This window comes from Equus caballus, chromosome 30, assembly GCF_041296265.1.
Source record: "Equus caballus isolate H_3958 breed thoroughbred chromosome 30, TB-T2T, whole genome shotgun sequence".
NCBI lineage: Eukaryota > Metazoa > Chordata > Mammalia > Perissodactyla > Equidae > Equus > Equus caballus.
In genome coordinates, this window is record NC_091713.1 from 9,347,075 (window position 1) to 9,361,121 (window position 14,047).

The following is a 14,047-nucleotide window of genomic DNA, read 5'->3' on the forward strand; positions in this document are numbered from 1 at the left end:
GCCATAGAAATATGTTCACATTTTCATATATTTTTATAAAATTTGCCAAAGTAATATATTTTAGCATTCTTTTTCTTAAAGAGGCTGTCCCAAACTGTGTGCACGTCAGGCCCCACAGAATCTGGATACACCTCTCCACGTAAAGATAGAATGAAGGGCATGTGAAAAAGAGGAAAGCACTGAGCAAGTGCCGTGAAGTGGAGAAAAGTCGGACACACGTGCGAAGGGGTGTGTGTAGCCCCTTTTGCTCAGGAGCAATTCAAAGCAAGGACGGAAAGGATGAGCTGATGGCGTCCCCGACTCCTGGCCCCAAACCCCAGGCTAATCCGCCCTGACGCCCAGTCCTGCTCTCCGCCACCGTGAAAGGGAGCTGTCTCCTCCCCGGGGCCACCTCTCCACCCAGGCTCCGATTGCCTCCCCAACAGCCCTCTCTATGGATCATTCCCTCCCCCTCCTGGGTCTTTGCCTGCACCTGCTCCACAGGCATCTTCCCAGTGTGAAGCATTCAGGATTCCCCTATTGAGGAAGCAAGGGAGGACGAGAAAGAGGAAGGGAGGGAGGGAGGGGAGGAAGGAAAGAAAGAAACCCCTTTTGAAGATGTTTCCTACCCTGACTCAGTCCTTGCTTTTTCTCCCCCATTCTCGGCTGAAGTTCTTGGCAGAAGTCATCTTCACTTACTGTTTCCAGTGTCTCACCTCAGATGACTTCTCAACCCACTGCATTCTGGCTTCTCTCCCACCAACACCAACTCCTCAGAAACTTCTCCTGCCAAGGTCATCAACAACCTCCTTGCTCAAGACAGCCATTGAGCTCTCTTCTGCCCTTATTTTCCTTGGCGTCCTATTAGGACCCACTTCCCCCAGTTTCCCCCTGCCTCTACGCCTCCTCCCTCTGTGCCTCTGTCGCAGGCTCTCCTTCCCAGCCCACCCTTCAATGCTGGTGTTCTTCAGGTTCTGTCTTCAGCTTTCTGTGTTTCCTCAATCACAGTGACATTTCTCCTTGTGTGTGTCATAGACACTGAATTTCAATATGGCCGAAGCTGAGCTCACAGTCTCTCACACCCTCACCCATACCCAGACTTGAGACCTGCTCATCCTACCTGGGACCTACCCGTCCCAGGTAATGGTACAGCGTCCACACAGTTGCCCCAGCCAGAAACCTGTGAAATGGGCTTGTCACCTCCCTCTCTCTCATCCTCTACCTCAAATAACTGCCAAGACCTGCCCACTCAATATGTCAAATGTCTCCTCACATCTGTCCACTTCCATCCACCCCAACGTCATGATCACTTCTTGCCTGGACTCCTCAAAGTGCTTCCTGACTCATCTCCCGCCTCTCTCCCCCTTTCTAACCATTCCTACAAACTGGCACAGAATCATCCTTCTAAAACGCAAATCTGTTCATACTACTCTTCTGCTTAAATGCTTCACTGGCCTGCCGTTGCTCTCAGGATTAAGTGTGAACTCTCTGACAGGTTTCTCAAGCTTTTTGTAATCTGGACCCACTCATTCATGTTGTCACTTTCCTCTCGGGCTATAGTCATATGGACCTGCTCCTGTTCTTTCATCTCTGGGCCTCTCACCATCATCACTCTCTCCATTTCCCTGTCCACCCCACATCCACCCATCTTTATCTGGCTCCCTCCTTTGCCTTCTTCAAGTGACATCTAGTGACTTTCGACAAGTTGTTTTTCAAGGAAGCCTTCACGGACTATCTGGGACTGGATTAGGGGCTCACGTCATGTAGTTCCACAGCACTCTGGCTGCGGAGCCCACTACTCTGGAAGGTCCTTGAGAGAAGGACCCAGGACTTTGTCTTCATGTGCCCACAGAGGCAATTCCACTGCCTGGCACATGGAGGAATATGTGTTGAACAAGTAATGAATGGAAGGTTGGAGGAAACCAGATGCCCACGTGCACTGAATGCCAGGCTGGGGAGTGTCTGCTTTATTCTGGGAGTGAGAGAGGAGCCACTGCAGGATTTGGAACGAGGAGAGAGTTGGCGCAACCTGTGCTTCAGCAGGTTCACTCTGGCGGCACAGCAGCTGGTGGCTTAAGAAAGACGGACGAGTCCCACAGCAGGAAACCCAGAGAGGTTTTCGAAAGTCCAGGCAGGAGACAACCCAGCCCTGACCCAGGGCACAGACAGGGAGCCGGCAGGAGAGGGGAGGGCACTGACAGAGCCATCAGCTGATCAGACTGGGGACAGAGGAAGCGGGGGCTTGAGCAGAGCAGAGGAAATGGTGGCAGGTGGCCCTGGAGTCAACAGTGGCAGTAACAGGGGGTGGCTGAGACTTACTCTCTGTGTCTTCTGAAGTTTCAGGATCCGAGACTTCGTGCTTCTGCCCCCAACTCTTATGTGGAGAGCAGGCACCCGCAGAGCATTGGGTGATTATTGCTGTTTTTGTTGTTATTTATCCAAGCAGAGCCTGAATGATGAAATCGACAGTGGCTTACACTGGTGTCTCTTCACACACACAGCATAACTCCAGCCCCACCCGGACTTTAAAGAATATCTATGGCAGAGGATTGTTGGTTTGGCTTTTTATTTTGTTTTTCAATCTTTACATGCTCTTCTCCTTCCACCATGGTAGAGCTATTTTCCTGTTGGCCTTTCCTGGACAGCTGCAGCGGCCACCACAGTGTGGGCCACTATGCCACAGCCCGGGGGGTGCGGGGGCAGCAGCCACCACGCCCACCAGAGACAGGACCACAGAAGGAGGCCCAGCGGGCTCTCCACTGGGTGGAACAGGCAAGGAGCTCACATCTCCTCTGCTGCTCCCCACCAAATGCCACCTTCAGGGCACAGGTGAATTTGAACCTGATTTGCCATCACCTGGCATAGCCTTGCTGGGGTTCCCACATTCAGCAGTTTCATCAACCTCAGTGTATCTGAAGCATGTATCCCATTGGACAAGTTATCACTGATGAAAGCGGGAAGGATAACGACAGCACTATTTCCACTGAGTGAAACTGGACAGTGCCACACGCACGGGTGATGCACAGGACACACAGATTTATAACAGCTGCAGGTAAAATGGTGGGCCAGGAGGTCAGGCCACCTGAGATCAAAGCCCAGCTTTGCCATTTACAGGCATCGTGATGCTGGGCACGTCCTTCAGCCCTCTCTACACCTCAGCTTTCTCATCCACGCAATGAGCGTGATAAAAGTAACTCTGCCCCGGGTTACAACGAGCATTCGATGAACCATCCACATAAAGCACTCAGCCTTCAGCCCACTGTGACCCTTAGATGGTGTGGCTTCAACCCACAGACCCTTAGGCAGAAGAGCTAATCCTGAAGGCCCTCTGATTCCCATTCAAGGCCCTCGGGATTCCCATCCCTGTGGTCTTCTTCTTCTTTGTTATTCACGAAATTGTATTCCTTCTTGAAAAGAGCTTCCAAAATGTAACTGCCCCTGGAAATGATTAGTAATAGTTTTTCCTCTTCTTGCCTTTTTTCTACATTTTTTAAATTGTGGTAAAACACAAATATAAAATTTACCGTTTTTGACATTTAGGACATTCACAATGTCGTGCAACCATCACCACTATCTAGTTCCAGAACATTTCATCACCCAAAAGGAAACCCCATACCCATGAGCAGTCACTCCCCATCCATCACCCCCCACCCCAGCCCCTGGCAACCACTAATCTGCTTTCTGTCTCTATGGATTTGCCTATTCTGGACATTTCATATTAAATGGAATGCTTCTTTTATTCCTAAGACAGAGTTTCATTTCCACTTGGAAGCAATAAGCTCTGTTGGGCCGTCTTGGACCCAAGCCCGCTCTGCCGCCACTATTGACCGTACAACAGTGGGTCAGTGCTCTCACTTCCGACAGCTTGGTTCCTCCTCTGGAAAGCAAGGATGTTGCTCAAAGGCTCCTCACCTAGGCTCGCATGAGGAATCAATGAGATGACACCTGTCCAGTGCTTGGTAAGCACCTACGCTGTCAGTGATCATCAATGTTATTTTCAATTACACAAGTAATGCAGGCTCATTGAAAAAAACCTGGAAAACAGTAACGTACGCATAAGAAAAGGAGACGGCCCTGTCCGTCAGCTGCATTGCCAGTTGGAGGTCTGTGAGCACGTCTTCCTGCAGTGCCAGCAGCAGCAGCGCCAGAGCAGGTGCTGGGGGTCAGCAGCCCCGAGCCCGGCTCTCTGCACTGTCACTCCACGGATGACCTTGGACAAGTCACTTAACTCCTGTGAACATCGTGTCCTCATCCAGCACAATGGGAACACAGCTACTGCATAAGGTCAACGTGAAAGTCAGAAGAGGCAGTGGGTGTCAAGTGCCTGACATCACAGAGTCTCAGCAGCCGAGAGCGCACGTCGGCTCCGAGAAGGCAGCTGTGAGAAGAGCGGTGCAACCCCAGGCAGTAGACGCAGTGGCTGTGCAGAGCCAGGGAGGGGGCGCCTGGGGGCTGGCGGTGCTCCAGAGTCAGAGAGCGGGAAGGACGTCGCAGGCAGGGAGGAGGTGCTGAGCCTGCATGCTGAGCAAGTGGGCTGCTCTGTTTCCCTCACTAACCTTCACGCCCCCTCACTTCTATCCCACTCTCCCATCCCCTCTTCTCCAGGTCCCTGTGTTCACAGGAAGTGGTCCATGGGGGGGTGCAGAGAACTTGGAAGTCAGGAGAATAACAGCAGCTATTGTAACAGTAATAGCCGGCGTTTACAGGGAGGGCTGCTGTGTGCCAGACACCGAGCCGGGCAGTTCCCAGGCCCCTTCTCACTTCATCCTCAGCGCCAAGGATGGAGCTGCAACAGCTCCCTGAGGATGGGGGAGCACAGAGGCTGCGAAAGTGCTGAAGGGGAGGGCCCCCTGTTCTGTATGGGCCTCCTCTCTCCCAGCCTCCCCTCCTCAGAATCTGAGGAACTATACACTTCTGAAAAAGGAACAAAGAAGAAGGAAACATGCAGATTTTATGTTCAGTTCAGAAAAACCAGAAAGTACTAGCCAGCTCCCTCTGGTACTGGAACCTACTATATGAAACTCAGACTCCTAGGCCAGGGCTGCATGCTTTTTTCAGAAAGCCAAAGCAAGGCCACCTCAGCTCAGAAATGCCAAACTTGAATTAAATGTAAACTGACCCCTTAATGCGCAGCAGTGGTGAGACAGGGAGAGGCTGCTCGCTGGGTTTCGCCACTCGGCACCAGGGAAGTCGGACTCCCGGCAGAGGGTACGTACAGACTGGCTGTGCGTGTCCCGGAGCATGTAAACTGTGGCAGCAACAACACTGCCGTTCGCTCCATCAAGTAGGAGGTGACTGCCATCACTCCTAGAACACCCATGGGCCACAGATGACTGGGGGGAGCCATCTCCTTTACCATGCTGAGCAGGCCAGAACGGCAGAAGGAGTGTGGGGCAAAAGTAAGTGTCACCTCCCATCACTAACCAGCTGTGTGACCTCAGGCCGGTCACTTCACCTCTCTGGGTCTCAATTTCCATACCTACATAAGAAGAGACTTGGCTGAGAGAATCTAAGTTCCCTCTGGCTCTGACATCTCTCTTTGGGCCTTCTCACAGGAACTTTTGGAATCAGCGAATGAGGCCCAAGCTGCGGCTACAGGCTCCTGCAGACTGAGCAACCAGCCACTCGCCAGCAAAGCCCTGACAGGGGCGCTCCTGAAGTTGTGGGGTAAATCAGAGAAGGGAAACCGTACCATGAAAATTCTAGAATCACTCAAAACTTAAAGGAGTCAATAACTGAATTCTTTTGTAAAAGGAATAAAACTTTTGTAATGCCTCAAAATCCCTTTCATTTGTTTTTTCGCTTGAATTTTCACAGGCAGATTTCCCCTGGCTCCTGGAGAAGGTCTCTGAACTTCAGTTTCCTCACCTGTGAAGTGGGTTTTTATACCCATCTTGAAACGTTGTTGGAGAGAGGAGCAGGAATTTATATCGAGTGACAAAGCCCTTAAACATGAGGTGCCCATTAAGTGTCAGCTTTTTTGGCGGCATTCTGAAAGCAGCGTCTCTTCTCTCCAGTCTCTTTTGGGTCCTCTGGGATAGGGACAAGGTAGTCTTCTGGGTAAACGCCGCAGAGCCTTGCACTACGATGAGTGGAAGAAATGAATTCATCAACTAATGCAACGATTCTTCCGCTCTCCCCTGGGGTTCCGCCTTCCCGGGGTGCACACCTCTTCTCCCTCCCTCGCAATCAACAGCTCTGCCGGGTGGCGGGCGTGAGGCGGTCTCTCAGAACCGTTCCCACAAGCCTCAGCGTCTGTGCCTTTGTGACGAGGCTTCCCGACACGTGCATCCCCCATCGGAACACGTGCATCCCCCATCGGAACGGGAAGGCGCGCCGAGAGCCACGAGGCCGCAGGCAGACGGGGCCAAGAGCCAGCCGGGCCTCCCCCTGCGCCGCAGTGGGAGACGGCTGACGCTCGCAAACATCGTCGCGAGGCGATAAAATGCCAGTCCTGGCCTCTCGGTTGAGCAGACTAAGAGCAATGAGTATGAACGGGAGGGAGCTGGCAAGACAGGGCGTGGAGGGAATCCACTGAGTGGATTGCACTGAGCCCAAAAATATGCCCGAGAGGTAGGGCAGGAAGCGTGTCCTTTCTCGGGGAGGCGGCGCGGGAATCCTGGCGTTCTCTCATCCCCGGACTGGTTCCTGCTTGCATCACCTGCCGAGAGGTCAAGGCCGCAGCGTGCGGCTGGAAATCAGCGTGGCAGGAAAGCCCATGAGCAGACAGAAAGCAGTGGCCTGGTGGAATTAGTCACCTGCAGGAGATGAGAACCACGGGGACACACAGCTTTGTGTCCCCAGCGCTAGCACGAGGCCTGCCCCCGTAAAGGAGTGCGTGCATGCGCAAAAGCAGGGACTAAACCGAACCAGTACTTTAGGTCCCTCTCCACGGGGCTGAGACCACCCATTTCACAGCTTGTTGCTTTCACAGCTTGTGCTGCTTATGAGTAACAAGGAGAGACTGCCGAAGGTTCCGGGACAGTGGGGAGGGTAATTTGTGGGCAGGTCCCAGGAGAGAAAGGCTGCAGGTGGGGGAGCCAGCTGCCCAGGAAGCAGATGGGAGAGAAGGCGGAGGTGGGCACAGCTGACCCACCGGGGAAAGTACGGGCAGGAAAGGGGGTTGGTCAAGCACAGGAGGGAGGGGAACTGAGCACATTTGAGGTGCCCACGTGGCGCTCAGGCCTGGGCCAAGAAGCCGGCGTGTGTCCTCATTTAATTCTCCCAAGAGCCTTGTGAAGTCAGAATCATCTCCATTTTATTGAGGAAAACACTGAGGCTCAGAGAAAATAAGAAACATAACCAAGGTCAAGAAGCGGTGAAGTGGAAGCGTTGGGATTTGAACCCGGGTTTAGCCAATTCCAAAGCCAACATTCTTTCCATCTCCCAGTGCTATCTCCTGGGAAAATTAGAGTGGAAGATACATATTATCCATGATGATCCTTCTGCCTCCATCCTGCTGCCTGCCACCCACAGCCACTCAGTCCCAAGTCCTGTCGACCTGCTTTCCTAGGTAGATCTATGATCCACCTCTTTCCATCCCTCACTCAGCCACTGCCCCAGCCCAGCCCCTGTCATCTCTCACCTGGAGCACAGCATCAGTCTCCCAGCAGACCTCACTCTGCTTCCATCTCTCTGCCCACATGCGGTCCACTTCCACAAAACAACTAGAGTGTTCTTTCTGGAACGCAAATTGAAATGTCACTGGCCTGCTCTAGGGTGAGGTCCAGATTCCCCAGGACCTGGGCTTGCCTATCAGCCTAGAATCTCTCTCACTAGTCTCCTCTCTGTAGTGGATTAGATGAAGGCCCCCAAAAAGACAAGCCCAGGACCAGTCCCATGGCCTAGTGGTTAAGTTTGGCACACACTGCTTCTGTGGCCTGGGTTTGGTTCCTGGGCGTGGACCTATGCCACTCCTCTGTTGGTGGCCATGCTATGGTGGCATCCCACATACAAAATAGAGGAAGATTGGCACGGATGTTACCTCAGGGACAATCTTCCTCAGCAAAAAAAAAAAAAAAAAGATATATCCACAATATCCACATCCTAACGCCTGGGCCCTGTGAATGTCACCTTATTTCGAAAAAAGGTCTTTGCAGATGTAATTAAGTTAAGAGTCTTGAGATGAGGAGATCATCCTGGATTACCTGGGTGGGTCCTAAATCCAATGACAAGTGTCCTTATAAGAAGTAAAAGAGAAGACACAGACATAGAGTAGAAGGCCAGTGAAGGTGGAGGCAGGGACCAGAATATACAGCCACAAGGAATGCCTGGAGCCTCCAGAAGCTGGAATTCCAGACGTGAGGAAGGATTCTCCCATAGTGCCTCTGGAGAGAGTGCCACCTGCTGACACCTTGATCTCAGACTTGCCACCTCCAGAGCCGTGAGGAAAGGAATTTCCGTTGTTGCAGCCACCCAGTCTGTGGTGATTTGTCACGGCAGCCCCAGGAAGCTAACACCCTCCCCCACAGGGCTCCAGCCATGCCACCTGGCCTGAGAAAGAACTACCAGACTCCTCAAAGCTGCCTGGATCTCTTTCTGGACCTTTGCACATGCTGATCCTTCTGCCCAAAACATTCTTCCATCCCCTTATTGTGCAACTCACTCCTATGGTCCCATCACTCCTGCTGAAAAGTCTTCTCTGCCTCCTCAGCCAGGTGGGCCCCCCTTACCGTGGTTCCTACTTGCTGTATACTTCTCTTTTCATGACACTTACGATATTTTACTATCATTTCTTGTTTGTTTCATTAACCAGTAAGTGGGTTCTGTGATGGCGGGGACTGCTGTCCCCCTGGGGCCAAGTGCACAGTAGTCACTTAATAAATATCTGCCCCGCACCTAGCACTGCTTCCTTACCCTCCCGCATGCCCCGCTCATGTGTCTCCTTAGGCAGGAGGCTGTGAGCAGAAACCGTCACTCTCCCTGGCTCCCTGGTAAGATCTTCTTCCCCTGTCGTTAGGCTCCTCGAGACTTTCGACAGTTCTGCTTCCAGCTCGGGGGCTTGAGCTGAGGCTGCCCCCACAGCGGCTGTGACCCCCGGCCTGGCTCCCAGTGCCTGGCCCCTGGATGGCACGTCGCCGCGGGCAGGGGAGAGTTCTTCCCTCGGGATTGACACACAGGTGTCCCGAGGGTGCCATCCTCCTCCTCCTGGAGTCACTAGCTGGGACGAGGCCATCTTTGTCCCTGCCCAATGCCCCCAGCATGTGAGGAAAGCTTCTTCTCAGCTGTAAATACAGAAGTAAACCCAAGAAGTGGGGTGGGGAGAGGAAAGAGAGAATGAGAGAACTTAATGTCATCTTCCACCTCCTTGTGTCCAGTGGTCCCTGAGGCCGTTGCCACCCCCAGACGTCCCCAATACGTAAAGTAATAAATTCCCTTCTTTTTGCAATCTGGTCTGAGTCCATTTTCTGTCACCTGTGCCTGAAAGCGGCCTGGCAGATGCATGGCTCCTGCAGCCTGACAGACGTCTGCCCGGTGCTCCTGGCCCTTCTCGGGGAGTGGCGGCACCCTCCGTTTGAGCGAGGAGCCGTCTGTCCGCCCAAGCTCACAGCCTTGAGGTGCGAAGGGGATCTGAAGCCAGGTCTGCCGCCTTCACAGCACAAGCGCTGCTCCTATCCTGGCTGCCCAGCTGCCTCTCAGGACTCAGGCGACACCAGGCGGCACCCGCTGTCTGTCCCCAGAGCTCCCCAAAGCCAGAGCACAATAGTTCTAGCGAAAACAGCAGCAACAAAGTCCACGGTGCCTAAATACTCACGTCTGCATTCTGCAGGGTCTGCGACACCCTGAGTCAGTAAGCCTTACACTTCTCCTGGGCCCTGACGACTAACGCTGACCAGGAGCTTCCTCCAGACTCGGATTATTTTGCATCTTTAGCAATGGGACAGCAAGTTGCTAAGAAGTGAGGAGCCACACGTCCACCCAAACAGCCTGTGTCTGCTGTCTAAAGCAAGCTGAGTGTTTCTCTTCCCTCAGCCCCAGAGAGCCAGGTCCTCCTGGGGCTCAGTCTCTCCCCCAATAGGCAAGGGCAGTTCCTGACTGTCACTCTGTGACACTGGAAGCACCTGGGAGGGTTCACACAGCTTTGTTAGCAGCCAACACCCTGGCTCTGAGGGCCTTGCTCACACTGAGCAACAGTAGCCCTCCCAGCACCTCCAGGCCCGGGGCTCACCGACTCCTGCGTCCCCAGGCAGAGCACGTGTTTCTTGTCGGCTTCGAATGCAGAGCTCTCCACTGCCCAGAGCTGCCTTCCTGTGGTGCAAACAAGGAGAAAGTGAAAAGCGACATCTCTGTTCGTTGTGCTCCGTTGTCTGATGGCTCCCGCCTCACCCACAGGGCATGTGGATCGCTGTTAAATAGCTGAAAGGGAAGACCAGCAACTTAGTTCCGTGGCCTCACCTGGATGAGCCAGGTAAGAATTTCATAAAAATGTATATGAACGTGCTCCGAGATCGCAACAGTGGGTAACTTGAGGGAGATTAGGTGAACTAAGTTAAATGAAAATTAATTAATGTTTTACAGTACTTTAAAAAACAGACTTTATTTTCATTTAACTATTTGGCCACGGGCTAGAAATTAATAACTGCTGTTCGACCACAAGGGGGAATATATTAGTCCTGCTTCTAGATAAATAATACTTTTCTATAGTGTCCCTTTCAGTAGAGAATCGTAATGGGCCCCTATTGTTTTGTCAGCTCAGCACCAGCCTCACTTCAGGGAACTGTCTGCCCATCCCTTGGGACTGGCCCCTGCCACCTCACACACGTGCCCTCCATGTGCACGTGGCTGCCACAGGGGCTGCAGGTTGGAACAGTGGGCCTTGCCCTTGGCACAGCCCATTGGTCAAGAGGTGGGTGCCTGACCCAAGCCAGCCAATCAGAATTCTCCCCCAGCATTTGGGAACTGCAACTGACAAAAGAAGTCAGCCTCTCCCTGGGTGTCTGAAAATGAAGACGTGCAAATGCAGAAGCAGTTGGCAGCCCCGTTCCACCATGTGGACTGAGGAAGAGAAAATGCCAATCAGCAGAAAGAGAATCAGAGGCAAGGAAAGGAGAACAAAACCTGACAGCCTTGGAGCTCCCACTTTAGCTGCTCCCAAGGCCTATCTATCTTCCCCTTTTGGATTCCATTGAATCCAAGTAGCCTCATAATAAAATTCTTTTTTGGCTTAAACTAGCTTAAGTTGGATTTCTGTTCCTTGCAACCAAAAGAGTTTTAACTAATATAAGAATGTAGTCCTATTTCAGTCTCACTTACATGCTAATCTTGAATTCCTCAACCATTTTACTTTGTGACTTCAGAAGGAAAAAAATAAAAATGAAAATATTTGAGTTAGCCTCTTGTACAAATTAGTCCGCAATCCTTCTCTTGGACTGTTTTATTCCACACAGCACTGTGGGTGGGTTTTCCTCCATACTGGAATGGATTAAGTTCGTGCTAGAAATACAGGAAATGACTGGGTCAGTGGTCTGGTTGCCAATGGTGGAACACGGGATTTTTACGACAGGCACTCAGAATTTGGTCTTCCCTAAGTTTAGAGTCCGTCGGAGAGTGTGATGTGTTCCCTTTGGATGATCCGCCCAACTCAAATGGTCTTCCACCTGCAGGCCTACCCCTCGTCCCCGGACACTGCACGTTCCATGAGCCACGCCCGCAGCAGTCTCCGGTGCGCCTCTTCCTGTGGAAGCTGCCTGTCTGCAGATTCAGCCTGTCCACGCGCGAGGCCCTGTCATGTCCTGGAGGGCGGCAGGGAGCTGTCCAACCACGACGCTGCAGAGCAGCTGGACCCGCAGAACGCCGTCCCCACTGCTCGCTGCTGGTCAAAATAATGAACAGAGGGGATGCTGTCCCCACCCACTTCCCAAAAGGAGGTGTGTAGTGTAAAAGACCATGGAACTAGATACGCTTTTCCCTGTTATCTATTTGGGATCTCTCCAGTTTCTCCTACTAAAAAATAAAAATTAACCCAAACCCCACTAGGCTTGACCAAAGACAAGGAAGCTTGTGTCCAGCACATGTCTAGCATGTGCACGCGTAAATACAGGCAGATGTCAGACATCGAAGACCAGCGGAAGCGCTGCCCAGGCCCCGAGTCTGAGAGCGCGCGCTTCGGGTCACAGTGGGCCTCTGAAGCCTGAGCAGCAAGTTAGCTATCTTACTCTGCCTGGAAAATAGTTCCTCCTCAGCCCAAGTTCAATCAGCATTTCCGTTAAACAGGCGACCAAATATCCGAGCATTTAGAGCTGAAAAGAACCGCAGAGTCCTTTGGCCCAAGAGGTTTATTTTAAAGATGAAGAAAAAGAAGCCCAGAGAGATGAAGCCACTTGTTCAAGCTGCACAGCCAGTCAGCAGAGGACTGGCGGGAGGGAGGCTTTGCAGAAAGCCTCCGGGCCCCAGCGCCCGCTCCCGCACGGCCCTGGAGGGCGGAGACGGCCCGAGGCCCCAGGGCACTGCCTCCTCGAAAGGCCCCGGGGGACTTCCGAGGCGCAGTGGCCAGTGCGGCAGGACGTTCCAAGGCCTGCAGCGGAAGCCCTGCGCTCAGGGACACGGTCCAGACGGCCTCGTGTCCCCTGTGCAGACACCAGGCTCCCCCTGAGCCGTCCAGCCCTCGCAGCAGCAGGCCTGCGCCCCGCGCCCGTTCCAAGCACACCTGGGGACGCGCCGAGCGCCCGGGGCAGGGCCGGGCCGCCTCCCCGCGCGGCGGGCGGCTGCGCGCTGCCCTCGGCTCCCCGTGGCGGTGGCCGCGGCGTGGCGGAAGAAAACGCGGAAGACGCAGGGCCCTCGGAAGTCAGACCTCCGCCTAACCACGCTCGAAGAAAGGGCCATTGCTGCGCAGCTTGAGGGGCATTGTGAGAACACCGCGGGGCAGGTGGAGTTCAGTGCAAATCCAGAGTGTCTTGCTAATTATTAGAGATGGCAGCATTGTTCAGTTTCAAGAAGTGCAGTTTTAGGGTCATTTTTTTCCTTGGAAAGGAGTCCGTAGAGACAATATTAATTTGTTGAAAGTCAAGATGTGAAACAAACGGATGTCGTGGTTTCTCAGCTTTCTGCGTAAGGGATGATGCTGCCGTCCAGCATCACCTGAAGCTGAGTCACCTGAGCAGAATTACGAATTGTCGTGAATCCCCACCCCCATCTCCAGAGATGAGCCTGAGCCTTCGAGACTCACACACACAAAGACAGAGGTACCCTTCTCCTGGCCCCCGATCTGTTGAACTACAGACATCCACAGGAGGTGCAGGTTCTCGAGCTTCAGTCCTGGAGAAGAAAGACCACAGGATTCCTCTAGGTAGGGGATTTCTCAGTCCCTGTCCTGGCACTCTCTGTGCATGGTTTATGCTACCTGAACAGAGGTGGCAATTCCGTATAGGCTGGCTGAGAGAAGAAAACCGTTCTCACTCGGGTTCTATAAATTACTCATCTTCTCACTTTAATATCAAGTACGATATGTATTAGAGTGCATGATTTTGGCTAGAATCAATCTGGAAGGCTGTCAAATAAAAAACAAAATAGGAAAATAAATCCAAAGTAAAATTTATGACATGATTTTACTCCCATTACATTCCACTTAACAAATGCATATGTTTTACAATATCTTTAATAATAATTATTAAACATAGTAAAATACTTCCAAACTTGGCTCGTTGCATAATTGTACTTCGAGTGAAAAAAATTTATCTGAAGCCTTGTCAATATGCCACTTCCTCCTCCCCCAGCTTTTAACAGAAGCAGCCTCCAGTGGAATAATCCAAGCTGTGTTCAAGAAGTTGGCAAGTAGGTCCAATTAAATGTGGTTTTACTGTATTCTGGCGTTTGCATATCTAGTTTGCCAAGAAGTAATCTTTCACAAAAAAAAAAAAAAAATCTGTACTGGTCCAGACACAGCCTGGATGGTGCAATGCATCACATAACTTTACCCCATGACTAAGATAATCTTTTTTTCTTAAATAGCTGTGGAAAACGTATCATACATCCATCATATTCCTATATGAATCATAAAATACTGTCCTTTATAGAGCCTCTTACATTTATACATGACAAACTGAAATTCATCTTAATAGCTCTGTTTATT